This window comes from Mus pahari, chromosome 16 (assembly GCF_900095145.1).
Source record: "Mus pahari chromosome 16, PAHARI_EIJ_v1.1, whole genome shotgun sequence".
NCBI lineage: Eukaryota > Metazoa > Chordata > Mammalia > Rodentia > Muridae > Mus > Mus pahari.
Genome location: NC_034605.1, coordinates 39,695,283 through 39,702,967, shown reverse-complemented (window position 1 = coordinate 39,702,967; position 7,685 = coordinate 39,695,283).

Below are 7,685 nucleotides of genomic sequence, written 5' to 3'. Positions count from 1 at the left end.
AATTACCCATTAGATCCATCCCTTCTCCTTCTCCTACTTCTGCAAGCTCCTACTCCAGCCCCACTCCCCTTGCTTTCCTTGAAATCCTGTCAGACTTTGTGGTTCTTTAAATATTTTCAGTTTTTCCCACCTTTGGATCTGTCTAGGACCTCCAGGGCAGGTTCTTCTCTCTGATGTGTTTGTGCCTCTCTTATAGGAGTGGATCTTTGCTTGAGTATCACCCTGCTGAGAGATCATTATGTGTCTCAATAGCAACCTCCTATTTTGATTCTCTCTGCCATTAACTACAACCACTGTTCACTTTTCTTCAAAGTACCACTATTTGTCAATCAAATATTATACATTCATATATATAAATATTATATATATATAAATATTATAAATATAAATATATATTCATTTAATCCAGGTCGCCCACGCCTTCAATTCCAGCACTCAGGGTATAGAATCAAGATCTGTGTGAATTTGAGACCAGCCTAGTCCACACAGTAAGTTCCTGTTATTTTTTTAAAACAAAATCCCAAACATTCGATTTACCAAATGAAGATTCAGGAGCCAGACATTGTGCTGAAAGCCTGCTGGCAAAGAAAGCACACAGCTGACCTTCCTACACCAGCAGCTTCCCAGAAGGAAAAGCTCCTCCACACTTTCTGAAATGCCCTTCAACTCAAACACACTCCCTTCCACTTTCCTGGGTTTTCTTCTGTTCAGTGCCCATCAACTGGTGCTTGCTCAGCCTCTTGACCTACCCTTAACTTTATTTGTTTACAGAAAGCTCTTGAGTTAAGGTGTGTGTTAGGGCTGAGCCCCAGCACAATTACTTGTTTACAGTAAACAGAAAGCTCTGGGGTAAAAGGTGTGTGCTGGGGCTGAGCCACACCACAAGATTTTTTTCAGTTCACAATCTTGGGGTTCACAATGGGACCAAATATCCTGTAACAAGTTCCAGGAGGCCTGAGGCTACGCACGGTAGATTGCACCTGTAATCCTAGCACTTGAGGGACAGACGCAGAAGGATCACCATACTTCAAAGTCATCCTGGATTAGACCTTGTTCCAAAAGGGTAAAAGTGAAAACAAGGACAACAAATCGATTAAGGATTTTGAGATGATGCAATGATCTTGGATCATCCAAGGCAATCATCAGGAAAATCCTGATGAAAGAGAGCCAGGAGGGGTCTACACATGGATGGGGATGGCACAATGAAAGCAGAGCCACTGAAAAGCTGCTGGGGGCAGGGGCTGAAGTGGTACCCTCTGAAGACAGAGGAAGAGCCACATGCCAAGTGATGCAAGGAGCTTGTAGAGCTAGAGAACATAGGAAAACTGACTGTCAGGTGGGGGGAGCCTTCAAAATAAAAGCACAGCCTGTCACTTACCTCTAGACAGTGAAGCGGGCTTTGGGTCTCCGCTTGCTAAAACCGTGAGGTAAACATGGTATGTTAAACCATTCTGTATGTGATTGTTTGTAATGACAAGAACTAATGTGGGTGCCTATTCTAGACCATAACTTCTGTGACAGGGTCATGTGATCTTTGAGCATCCGCACGTGGTCTAGTAAATATAGTGAGGATTTCTTCTTTTAATTCCACCATGCAGGTGGAGAGCGCATCCCTGTGTGGGCATGGATGAGTTTGACTTGGGATCATCTAAGAGAAGAAAGATTAATTCAAATCCTCTCTGTCGGTCTCAGCTGAGCAGCTCTTTGGGAGGCTAGCTTAATTAAGCTGCATTATTATGGGGAAAGCCAAACAGTCAGGGAAAAAATCCTGATATTAGTTATCTGCCTAGTGACTGAGGGGATACTAAATGAAGTTTGAAGTCTGTTGACATCTCAAAGCATGGGCGGAGGCAGTGGCGAATGTGTCAGCTGAGACCAAGGCCAGGCATAGGCTTGATCAACTGGTATAAACAATTTTCATGGATAATGTGGATGACCATGTAGTATAGTTTTCTTTTACTATCTGTGAGAGAAGGGTTCCATGATATCTCAGGGGTACTGTGGTGATTTGAATGAAAAAAGTCCCCATTGGCTCATAGAGAGTGCCATTATGTGAAAGGGTTAGGACATATGGCCTTGTTGGAGTAGGTGTGGCCTTATTAGAGGAAGTGTGTCACTGGGGGAATGCATTGAGGTTTCAGAAGCTTAAACCAAACCTAGTGGCTCACCTTCTCTTCCTGCTGCCGGCCAATCCAGATGTAGAACACTCGGCTTCTTCTCCAGCATCCTGTCTGCCTGTTTGCCACCATGCTTCCCACCATGAAGGTAATGGGATAAACCTCAGAACCTGTAAGCCAGCAGCCCCAATTAAATGTTTTCCAAATTGAAGATGTTCATATCCCTTCTATAAAGCAGCATAGTGTTTATGCATAACCCATAGGTATCTTTTTATATATTTCAGTTCATCTCCAAATTATTTATGATACAGTGATAGTCTTGATTGTGAACTTAATGGAGTTTAGAATCACCTAGGAGACACACCTTTGAGTATGTCTATGAGGGGTCCTTTCAGAAATGTTTAACAGAGCAGAGATGATCCACCTTAAATGTGAGCAGCCAACATTTCATGGTCTGAGTCCCAGACTGAGTAAGAAGGGGAAGTGGGCTAAGAATCCACTTTCATCTCTCTCTTTCTGCTTCCTGACTCTGAGCACAGTGTGTCCTGCCACCTCATACTGCCACAGCCATGACTTCACCAAGCTAGACTTGTACCCTCCAACTCTGAGGCAAAATAAGCCATCCCTGGGGCTGAAGAGATGGCTCAGTGGTTAAGAGCACACACATCTCTTGAAAAGGACCCTCATTCAGTTCTCATCAACCACTTTGAGAGACTCACAATGACCTGTAAACCCAGTTCCAGGGGATTAAAGGCCTGTGGCCTCCAGGGGCATCCACACATAGGTAACATACGCATAGACACACATGTACTCATAATTAAAATAATTTTAAAAAATTTTTTACATTTAAATTAAAAAAAAATTTTTTTTACATTTAAATTTTTTCTGAGACAATTTCTTCTTTTAGTAACATAATAATTATATTGATTATTTGGAAATTTCACACTGTGAATCCCCATCACATTTACTTCCCAGTTCTCGCAGGTCAACCCCCATGCTTGTAACCTCTCTCAAAACAAAAGAAGAAAAATGAAGGAATATCTGAGGTCATATTGGTGTCTGTGGCACTGCTGCAGCCAGTGACCACGACAGCTTCCCTGTTCTTCATTATCCCTGAAGGCTGGGGAGTGTCTGTGATACGTGCTGCCACCTGAATTCTCCGTGTTAATGTTTTTGATCCATATTACCACTGAAGGCAGAATTGATGTCTGTGACCCTTGTTGATATGCATGGCTTGTGCTACTGCCTAAGATCATGGTGATATCCAGGGTCCATGGTGCCACAGAGGGCCAAGTTGGTGTCCTTAGTCCTTCCTGCTGCTGCTGGGGGCCATTTGGGTATCCATGGCTCATGTTATGACCAAAGGCTTCGTGGATGTCCATAGTCTGTGATGCTTCCTGAAGCCATGGTGATGTCAGGAGCTGTGTTGATCTCTGTGGCCCATGTTATTACCAAAGGCCATGGGGATGTTTATGGTCTGTGTTGCCACCTGAAGCTATGTTGATGTCCTTGGCCTATTTTATAGCCAGATTCCATGTGGAAGTCTATGACCCATGTTCTCAGTGATGATAAAGGGCAAGGAAACTTCTACAGTGGAATCAATGACTTCAGTCTCACAGCTGAGAGACATAGAAGGCTTCTGTGACAACATTTCCCATCCCTCCAGCCCCACCCCCCAAAACCAATCTAGACAGGAAGCCATTGAAGAGAACTCTCAAAAATCGTGATAGGAATGAGGGATGCTGAAGTACAGCTCTTCATTCCTGTGGGGGTAGGGGTAGGGAAGGACTCAGCTTTTAAAAATAATTTAAGTAAAAACAAAACAAAGCAAAACAAAAACAACATTCTATTTCAAAGTTGCTTCTACTGAGCATTTTGCCCCGGCAGTGAGAAAAGTAACTGATATGGATGCTGTGTTGTATCATGCAGGTAAAGATGACAAGACTAAATCTGCATGCGTTCATTACAGATGCAATTTTTTTTTTCAATCTTTGGGTAGTTGAAGCTCTGAATGTAGAACACAGGGCTACATGAAACTGATTTATCTAAAGTTCAGACACATAGGCTGTGGACTCCAGCTGATCCAAGTTCAAAGTCCAGCACCATCTACTAACTGCATCTCCTCAAGCCCACACTTGACTGTACTCACTAACAGGCCTACTTCATTAAGTGCTCATGAGAATTATGTTGGAATTAAACGCCTGCAGAGTGTTTGTTCCTGACATGTAAGAGGCACTCCATAAATAGTCATTCTGGTAATTCTCATTCATTTTTAAACAAATGGTTCATTTTCACAAAATAGATTTGCTTCTAAAAGGAGATGTTGGGACACACAACACAGACCACATACACCCCAGATGCCATTCCTGAGAATTGACCCGTGGTCCTGAATCCTGACCAGACATCTGATATATCTACAAGTGGCCCAACCAACCACCCAGATAAGCATCAAACATGCTGTACTCAGGGTCCATGGCTAAGGGTGGTAGCCCCAGACGCCTACCTTGTCACCGATTGTCATGCTGAGTGACAGAGCACAGAATGCATTCCACAAAGACGTGCTGAGTGGAGTCATAGAAGAAAACCTTGAATTTCAGGAATTAAATAACATAGTGTGCCAGCTAGAATTTCAACATTGGCACTTTGGTTCACAAGGCAAGCTGCATCTGCAGGTGGCACCAATGGCGTTTTGTTGCCATTCTTCCATTGCCAAGACTGTAATATTTAACACAGTGTAGGAGTCAGTTTGTCAATGCAAAGCCCAGGCAAGGTTGTGTCTTCAGGAAAAATTTCCAGGAACTGCTAAGCACTTACCCCCTGATACCAGAGCACTTGTGATGTGGGCAGAAGAGGTTGACAGCAGAGGCTTGGTTGATGTCTTAAGGTTTCCACTGCTATCAAAAGACACCATGACCAAAGCAACTCTCATACAGGAAAATATTTCATTGGGGCTGGCTTACAGTTTCAGAGGTTTTGCCCATTATCATCATGGTGGGAGGCATGGTGGCATGTATACAGACGTGGTGCTAGAGAAGTTCTCTATCTCGCTTGGCGGGCAGCAAAATCAAAAATGACAGCAGGCCTAGCTTGTGCATCTGAGACCTCAAAGCCCATCCCCACAGAGAAACACTTCCTCCAACGAGGCCACACCTTTCCAACAAGGTCTCCTAACAGTGCCACTCCCAATGAGCCAAGCATCCAAGCACATGAGTCTATGAGGACCATACCTATTCAAGCCACCACAGTTCCCCTCTACTCACTGATCTTGGCTTTACATGGTGCTACCATGTTTCATCTTGAGACTCTTGACAGTGAGTTATCAGCTACCAAATGGCTTGTAAAATAATTGATGTGAGAGAGAAATCCAAGACCTCACCAGCCTTTTAGTGAATGGCATCTCTATAAGGAAGGATAACGAAGAAACAGTTGTCTGAGGGACCCCAGCATGGCACAGTATTAAGAGGATGGGCTGTGAGCTTGGGAAGAGAGTTGGGGAGAGAAGGATGGAGACAGTAGCAAAGACCAGGATATAGTTAAATAGGAAAATGAATCCCCAATGCTCTACAGCATGGTAGAGTGGCTGTGTTTGAAACAGTTACTTGAATATTTCAAAATAGTTGATAGAGAGGATCTTGAATGATATATTTCAGAGGTACCAATTAGCCTGATTACTAAACACTGTGTACATATACTATAGCACTGTATATACATATATATGTATACATATAATCACACTGTACTTCACAAATATGGACAAATATGACACACCAATTTAAAGTAGAAATGCATGAATAAAACAAGCCTGAAGAGTTCTAAGGAAGCCATATTGTTCCATCATGTGAGGAGTCTCCTGTGAGCCAGGAACTGCGTGTATAAAACATCTTGCCAGCACCCCAGATTCAAACTCTTGGTGTCTAGATCGGTGAGCAATACATGTCTGAGTTTTAGACGCTAAAGGAAAGCTGGGGATGTAAGACAGAGCTCCATTTCTCATCTGCTATGTGAACAGGCTCAGGTCACTTAACTGCTTGGCACCTTGGTGCCTTCATCTGTCAGGTTTGATGAATGAACCTGATGTGATTCCACACTGCTCAGAATCACCAGCCATCAACACCTGGAGACAGAGACACTTGTCTGCAGAGTCATGGTCCAGTTTCTGAACTAGTTTTGTGGAAATACCACTGCAGTTTGAAGGGATGTTAAAGTAAGACAACCATCCCTCAGTGTCCATGGGGGATTCATGCCGGGACGTGTGCTGAAAACCCACAGTGCGCAAGTGTAGCATTTGCCTGTGACCTAATATCCTCTGCTGTATGGAAAGCATCTCCACGTTCTGGTGATGTTGAACACAGTGTAGGCGCTCTTTTCATAGTTGTTACGTTGTTTGGATAATCATGGCAAAGAAGGGGTCCAGGCCTATTCCACTCAGATGCAATTTCTTAATTTAATTTCTATCTGTTGCTGCACAGACACACATCCAAGAGCCTCTTAGAAGACTGGTCTGTAGAAGACTCTGACTTCTTTCTTTCTCACATTTTTGGGAGAGTTGTCTCGTCTTGAGGACATTCTGGTGATCCTGCTACTAAGTCAACACAGTGAGGAGCTAAGCCTCTTACGATCACATAAGCAAATGCCAAAACAGCCTCTCTGCAGCTGACAGCTGACCTGTCTCCATACAGATCCTAAACCAGACCCCTCAGCTACAGGAGATCTCCCAAACTGGGAGCGAGGAGCCATGTTTACTGTATGAAGCTGCCTTTGTTACTCAGCAATAGGTGAGTACTGCAGCCTCTAACTGCAAGGGGTGGGGAGGATGGATGAGAAGAAGTGCTTAACTTTCCAGCTCCATGGTGCAGAAAAGCATTTGAGGATGCTGGTCATGTTGATTGGTCCCATCCACAGAACGCACCACTATGCATGTCCAGGAGGCTTGTGGGGTTTTCCAGGAGCAAGTGGATGTGATCATCATGCTAAAAAAAAAAAAAAAAAAAAAAAAAATCTTTCTCATGAAGACCTTACCCACCGTTGCTCACTACCACCATCAAACCCTTTTCCCTATGTCCATTGTCACCTGCCACCAGTAACCATTTTTCCTTGGATTCCATGGACAGAGGGAAGTCTTCCTACATTATGGGGAGACTATCTCAGGATTCCTCACACAGTGAAACCCACTCCTCCAGGAGTGGCAGAGCTTCTGTGGGGGAGGCTGCGGAGGGGCCCTGTCAAGAGAAAGGCCAGGAATTCTTATCAGATAACAGGGGGGTATGCAGACAATGGTAACATATCTCAGTGTCCAGGGGACACTCGCTCCAGGACACTCACAGACAGGAAAGCCACAGAGAGTTAAGTACTCAAGTCTGTTACATAACATAGCAGTATTGGCACAGAGCCTGCAGACACCCTCTCTTGCACTTGAATCACCTCCTGAGAACTGACTACCTACCATAGTTATATGCAGTGTAAATAATTGTTATACTGTATTGTTTGGGAAATAAAGACAGAATCTCTCTCTCTCTCTCTCTCTCTCTCTCTCTCTCTCTCTCTCTCTCTCTCTCTCTCTCTCTCTCT